At 36.1% G+C, this 7,750-nt stretch overlaps 1 pseudogene; it reads left to right on the forward strand.

The window, feature by feature from the left end:
- The first annotated feature begins 6,610 nt into the window (after positions 1 to 6,610).
- LOC104224882 (serine/threonine-protein kinase SRK2A-like) lies at positions 6,611 to 7,476 on the forward strand (annotated as a pseudogene).
- The last annotated feature ends 274 nt before the right edge of the window (positions 7,477 to 7,750 follow it).

Here is a 7,750-nt window from a genome sequence, read left to right on the forward strand (position 1 = left end):
ACTTTAAACAAGATTATGAGAACAATTCAAACAATAATCATAAATGGTAAACAAGAAATCAAACTATACAAAAATTCGGATTCAAGAACAATCAAACAAAGTATGAACATGGATGAACTATTTTAAACAACAAACATGACGGATTAAACGATTAAAACAACATTAATAATTTCTGGAAAATATATAACAACATGAAACAAATTGAAGAAATAATCAATTAAATTTCAATTTGAATCTAACAAACAATCAAACTAACAAATTCTTACCTAAACCATAAAACAAACATGAAATGAACATGAAAAACCACTAATTAAATTTCCATTTGAAATCTGAAAATTAATTCCACAAAACATATGAACATAAACAAAACCAAAAATCAAATATCTACCGATTTTAGATTCGAGAAATATCAAAACGGAACACGAAAAAAAATAAAACTCAAAATCTACTAACCGGATTGAAACGACGAACAAGTGACCAACCAACAACGAACTCGAACAGTGATCGACGACATCGACCAAAACTCATCCATGTGCGCGAACTCGACTGGCGTTGACGCCGAAGTGAAGCAATAGTCGATGCAGCAGCGTGGTTTGTTTTCAACTGTTCGACGTGCACATAGAGTCGTGTGGGCTGGGAGCAGCTGCTTAGTAGAAGGAGGAGAAACAGCATCAACGAGCCTTGATGAAGGTAGAAACAACAGCAGCTCGACGGAGGAATTAATGGCGATAGCCGCGGCGACGAAGAGAAGACGCAGTCGCGACAGCAGCCATGAAACGCGAGCAGCAGTAGAAGAAAGTTGAAGCAATAGCAGCGACAACCATGGCAGCAGCACGAAGAAAATGAAGCTCGCAGAACAGGAGCAGCTGGCCGCGACGGGGTTGTTTGGACGTGACTGAGTTTATGGAGCTAGGAGGAGGAACAGTGTCGACGGTGTGGAGGAGCAGCGGCTACGGTGTGGAGGACGACGAAGCAGTGGCTATGGCTATTCGAGCTGAAGAAGACGAAGTGAGGCAGCAACTAAGAGGATGCTGAAGCAGAAGCAACGGGTAGTCCATGGTCGAGCTTGAGCTTCAATGGAGAAACAACGTTGGGGCGATGGACTGTTGTGTCGTTTGTTTGTGTATGTGTGTGTGAGTGTGACGACGTGAGGGGGTGTTCGTGGTGGAGGGTGGTCGATGTTGGTGAGGGCAGCCATGGTTGTGCTTTGGAGTTTTGAGGAAGAAGAAGGAGAAATGGGGGGGGGGATGCTTAGTAGGGTTTACTATTCTTTTTTTTTTCTTTGTTTTATTTTTTGAAATGCAAGATAATAGGGTGTTGGGTTATGGACCGGGTTGACCCAGTTCGAAATGGACTGGGTCGTAGGGAAGATTGGGCCATTTTTTGGGCCTGTGGCTTGAAGTTGAAGAAGAGGCCTAATTCCGATTTTCTTTATATTTTCGCTCTCTTTTCTTCTTTTATTTTTCTAAAACTAAATTATAAAAATACTTAAACTATTATTAAGAACTAAATTAAGTTATAAAAGTGCAAATTAACTCCCAATAACAATTAACGCATAATTAAGTATTAATTAAGCATAAAATTGTATATTTGGACATTAAATGCTAAAAATGCTAAAAATGCAAACGATGCCTATTTTTGTAATTTTTAATTTTTGTAAAACAAATTTAATTATTATCAATTATAGAATTAAATCCTACATGCAAAATGCGACATATTTTTGTATTTTTTATTAATTTAGCAAATAAACACGCACAGACAACTACAAATAATTATTCAAAATATCACAAAATTGCACATCAAAGAAAATCATTTTATTTTTGAATTTTTGGGAGTAATTCTCATATAGGGCAAAAAATCACGTGCTTACAAATAGAAATGCAAATAATTTTAAAATCACAATAAGACATCTAAAAATTTTGATGGAGCAAGATTTCTTTCATTTTTGCCAAATGAGATCGATATTCATCATTTTAAAGAACACACTTCTTCTAATTTTTATTTGATAACTCAAACACATAATGTGATTTTTTTAAACTGAGTACCCATTAATATAAATACACGCGCAAAGCGCGTACTCTAAGACTAGTAAGACAATAAATGTAAGGTAGGTTGGTATGAACAATATAATTGAGTACAAAGAGTATTTGTATGCTGCTTAAACAAATAAAACACACAAAATAAGGAAATTATTGCACCAAAAATGCACTAATATGGCCCATTTACCCTGCATCAGCTGCCCCTTAAAAAAGAGACGTCCTTTTACACATGACATTGATTTGTTATTTACTAAATCCAGAAAAAGAGGAGTTTTCTATTATGTCTTATTCTTTTTGTTTCCATTTTATGTTGTTTTGCCAGCCAAGAAGCCTAAAATACTTTCTGAAACTTTTCAGGAGGCAAAGTAGCTACATCACACGTATGTAAAACCTTGCAGTATATTCTTGGATATAGTGGCCTCGAAACAAAAGGTACGTTTTTTATGGCTATGAATTCATAAAAAGACATCCGACAGGATTTGAATTCTCATTTATCTAGATGCAAATATAAAGTTTGCAACGTTTAAACAAGAGATTGTTGGGGAGAGAAAAAGGAATAAATGATGCAAGAGACCCCATATTCCTATATAAACAACTAGATTGTTGGACCATAAAGTCAAACAGTCAAGAACTCGGCTTAGGAGTGTTTGAACTAGAGGATCTTTTATGATCTACCATCAGGGCGAACTCGACTATCTTTCTTGATCTACCAAAAATTCTAATATGGTGGTATTTTGGTAAAAATACTGACTTATAGATTTCCATGTGTCTAACTTTGGACACCACGTGTCTTTAGATCTTGCTTCACTTGGGTTCTTCTTTGCCATCTGAGAGAAGGCCCCCCCCCCCCCCCATTTCCAGTTCTCGCTTTATCGTTCTTCTGCTTTCTTTCCCCACTCTTTATAGTGAGTTTTGTTCTTCTTCTTCTTCCTCTTTGCGTATATGTTGGTTGTTGGTTCAGATAATCTGTTTTTGCATTATTAATTTTTATGCTTCTCTTCACCGATCCTGAATGAATGTCTTTTTTATCAAGTTTTGAATAGATATTTTAATGACTTTTTGTTGGTCTTTCTTCATCTTCTCTGTACCGATTCTGCACATGCATGTGAATAATTGTGTAGCAGCCTCTATGGGAGTACATACAGTGTTGTAGGCAAGGTGTTTGATGATTTTACTATATTATGGTAAATTAGTCTTGATTTAGTAGTTTTCCACGTGTTAATTGTACAAATACCTAGGTGAAACTTAACTTCTTCTAATTTCTTATGTACACAATTCTCATTTTCGTCTTTTCCATTCTCTAGCCCTTCTCCTTCTTCCCATGGTGGTGGCTGGGAACACTTTTTTGAATCTTTTTCTTTTTGTAATGATTCTTCCAACTTGGGTAACATGCAAATGGATTTATGCTTGAAATTGACTTGGTTCGCTGCGTTACAGTGGGATAAGTGAGATATATTTGTTCACATCCAAAATCCATCACCGGGTCCTCCATCAGTAAGTTTTGTGCTTCTGTCTCTGGAGCGTTCTCTTCTCTAGGTCACTTGATATAATATTCTTTATATTCCAAAACTGACCCGCAGTTTATCTATCGTTAATTGATTAATTGGTCAGTTGCTGTTCAATTCAGATTATCAAAGAAATCCAATCTCTGATTTGGGTTTTTTATTTAAGATAATGAATTTCTCTTGTGACCTTTCAATTTCCTCACTACTAAGTAGCAGTAAATTGGACACCTTTTCGCATTTTTTCTCTGTTTTTTCCAACCATGCATGTGTTTCAAAATAAATTTTTTGGGTCTGATATTCTCTGATTTTTGTCAAATTGTTCTCTTGCAGTGCATGTGCTAGCTATGGTGTGAGATAAAGAGTGGAAGTTAAGATATTTTCTCTAATTATTTGATGTATTCGGTACTGTTTCTTTGTCGTGGAATGAACTTCGTGGTGATCGAGCATACTGCATTTTTTTGTGAGTTTCATTGCAAATCCCACATATTAATCTTTTTACAGTATCATATTACGCTGATAAAATGTTAGGAGTTAGGTCATAGTATTGTTTATTCAGACTATTAATTGATTAAGATCTCGTGGGTAACCTTTTGTTCATGGACGTTATTGCTGTTACTTACTCAATTCTGTCACTCAGCACTGAATTTTTCCAGAGGAGTTTGAAAAATATATGGTACTCTTACAGGATAACCTATTTTATAAGAAATTATGGTGAAATTTTCCCTCTGTTCATCTGATGTTGCATGGATGTGCAAATATGAATTTACTTTTTTTGAGCATATTTTTATCCTTTTCTCTTTTCAGGTTCGGTTCTAACAACAAGGAGCTGAAAGGAGCTATCATTGTTTTCGAGTAATACACATAATGTATCCTACATAAATTTAAGGTTTAAGATAAACTGGTACAAATTGCACTGTGATATGTCGATTTCTCGCTTTATCAAATGTTGTTGCAAATTGTTGTGGTCGTTCCTATTACAAATATCGGCTGGGTTTATTTATATTCGGAATGATCTTTTAGGAAGAAATACACAACTCCGTTGGTATTCTTCTTTAAGGCAATAGCTGAGATACGAGATAACTCTATTTGTTACCAAAATGTTGCTTTCAACTAATACTTATATATTTGCCTTTTTATATAAGAATTAAAACTATATATTCCGCGAAGCACCAAGGAAGAAAAGGCCAGAGCTCATGTATCAGAAAGTGCTACTATAACTCAAACCATTTTCCAAAAGACATGACTTAAAATAAAGGTGGAGGAAGTTTGTCGTGGCTCAAGTTGGATGGTTCTGGGCTTGGGTGATCACTCCAGTTACTTTAAATTTGTGAGAAATGGTATCAGACTGACTACAACGCAACACAGACTGGTGTAAAGAGAACTTACAGGTAGTTTTTTCCACTATTATTTAAAGTCGTTTTAACTTTTTATGCTATTACACAGGTGGAATGATATTAGTAGATTCTATTTATTCTTGACCAAGTAATGTAAAACATTGCTAAAGGTAATGGTTTATGTTGCTACAATTTTTAAAATAGAAACTATTGATAAATAAGAGTCATTTCTGATTTTGCTGTTGGGAGGAATTTTAACTTGTCCTTTTCTCTTAAACGCCATAATCCAACATCTGTAGTCTACTATGCAACTAGCTTTGAAATCTCCCTTAAATTAGTATTTAGTTTCTGATTTTGGGAAGTGCATGGGTGCCTCTATAATGTTTTTGGGAAAATCAAGCTCCTAATGTCACTCTATGATGTCTTGTTAAACTAGGCTTATTAGATGTTCAGACAAGCAAAAGACAGTGAGGCAGCCAACACGAGTATAAAAATTTGAGGATATGTCTTGCACATGAAAATTTACTGAAAAGAGTACTGTGCAGTAGGTGTTTTTATGTTGAAAGCATGTTGAAGTTATGATAGATTACTTTTGCACTCTTGCATCACTGATCAAATATGGAGCTTGCTCTTTAATACTATTTGGCATGCAGTGGGTCATGCAAGAAAAACAACTGAGTGCTGAAGTGTTGGGGGTAGAAAAGGGCTGACATGGAGGAAGAAGAACTAGCGGGAACACGCTATTATAGCATTATTTGGACAAAAAAATCTAAGATCCTTGGAAAACGATGCAAACAATATCCAGAAGCTGAAATATATTTGTATAGCTTTGTTTTGCTTCTGGAGTAGTAGGGAACATTTAAATTAGGCCGAATCAATTCTAGAAATGCTACGACCTACAGGTGTAAAGGGATATACCTTTGCTAAATGTATTTTTTGTACAGTTCTCACATCACTCTTTAGTGTTGCTTCATTCATACAAATACTTTTACCTTCTTAAAAATGAGGAAAGCAATGTGTATTGACTATGCAAATTAGCTTGCTGAACGGAAGGTTTGACATGATAGGTATCAAACTCTTGGATTCAGGCCTAAACTCATACAGATAATTACTCTTTCACAGTGGTACTTTTTCATGTTGGTCCTTTTATGTGGAGGCCATGTGCTCAAGTTTCATCTGTAGTTTGAAAATGAACTTTAAATATGGTGTATGCGCTCCATAGTCTCTTTTTATGTTTGGCCATTATTATGGTTTTATACTTGAACTGGTGTATTCCAGCTCTCAAATCTCACATAGCTATTTGATTTGTGCAGATTCATCCATCTTCTGCGCTAAAAGCAAATGAGGACGAGATGCTTCTAACTATGTCGTCTATCGTGAAGTAATAGTTATATCACATTCATTTATGCATAATGAATGTGTAGTAGAGATACCATTGTTCATGCCAATCTTAGTGGAGCTTGAGAAGTAAATGTATTTAAACTGAGGGAAATACCATATGCTTGAGAATTGAGGTAATTTACCTCTTATACTTTCTATTTTGCTTGAGCATTTCTTGTGCATGACAGTGGGGGGATTCAGCCAGCCTGATAAGCAAATTCAAGAAGTAACTTCAAACATGGAAAAGAAAGAAACTATAACTCAGCCACTGGAAGATCATGAATTCGTGATTGGACTATATGTGCATGACCCGTCTCTATTGCAACTTTTCGCTGCTCGGATGGAAAGATAATGTGATTTTGGATACTCAAAGTCGTCTCTGCTGCATTCGAGGCCAAAATCAACTGTTGGAACTCCCGCTTATATTGCTCCCGAAGTTCTATCTAGAAGAGAATATGTCGGCAAGCTGGCTGATGTTTGGTTGTGTGGAGTGACACTTTATGTAATGCTGGTTGGTGCGTACCCTTTTGAAGACCAGGAGGATCCGAAGAACTTCCGGAAAACTATCCAACGAATAATGTCGGTGCAGTATAAGATTCCCGACTATGTTCACATATCACAGGACTGTAGGCACCTTCTCTCTCGCATATTTGTTGCCAATCCAGCAAGAAGAATTACAATCAAAGAAATAAAAACCCACCCGTGGTTTTTGAAGAATTTGCCTAGGGAATTAACAGAAGCAGCACAGCTTGCTTATTACAGAAAAGAAAATCCAACCTTTTCACTTCAGAGCACGGAAATGATCATGAAAATTGTGGAAGAGTCAAAGGCCCTTGCTCCAGCTTCCCGTTCAACTGGAGGTTTTGGCTGGGTAGGTGAAGAGGAGGAAGAAGAATTGAACGAAGAAGATGTAGAAGAAGAGGACGACGAAGAAGATTAATATGAAAAGCAAGTGAAGCAGGTACATGAAAGCGGAGAATTTCATGTCATCTAAGGTTTAAATTATCTTTGTTGCTTGTAGAAAGCATAGCTTTGCGTTTCATGGTTGTGTAAAATTGGCTCTTTTCATGTTGTGTGTGATTTAAGGTTGTTTGTAAATTTCTGGTGTTTTGATCAGGGGGCTTGTGAAATTTATTACCATGTACTGAAGTTGGCAGTCAAAGGAGTTGAATTATACATGAGTTTAATTCAAAAAAAAAAGAGATATGCTTTATCATATCCAATGCACGAAAAAAGGAGTAGAAATGGCGTGGGGCGTAGCCACTGTTTAAGTGGGTATGTACTTTTTATCCAGCATTTTTAATGCTTAGCAATAGTAGCCACTAGTAATATGAAAAGACTGTGTTACCCTTTCCTCCCCAAACAGAAATACACTGATGCATTCAAAACATAAAGACTTCGTATTCTCTGGTGTTTTTAACTTGAAATATCTAGTTGGAGAGTTGGATTTCAAACTTTGTATTTCCCAGTCTCAAGAGTGTTAATATTATGT

Source organism: Nicotiana sylvestris, chromosome 11 (genome assembly GCF_000393655.2).
Source record: "Nicotiana sylvestris chromosome 11, ASM39365v2, whole genome shotgun sequence".
Classification (NCBI taxonomy): Eukaryota; Viridiplantae; Streptophyta; class Magnoliopsida; order Solanales; family Solanaceae; genus Nicotiana; species Nicotiana sylvestris.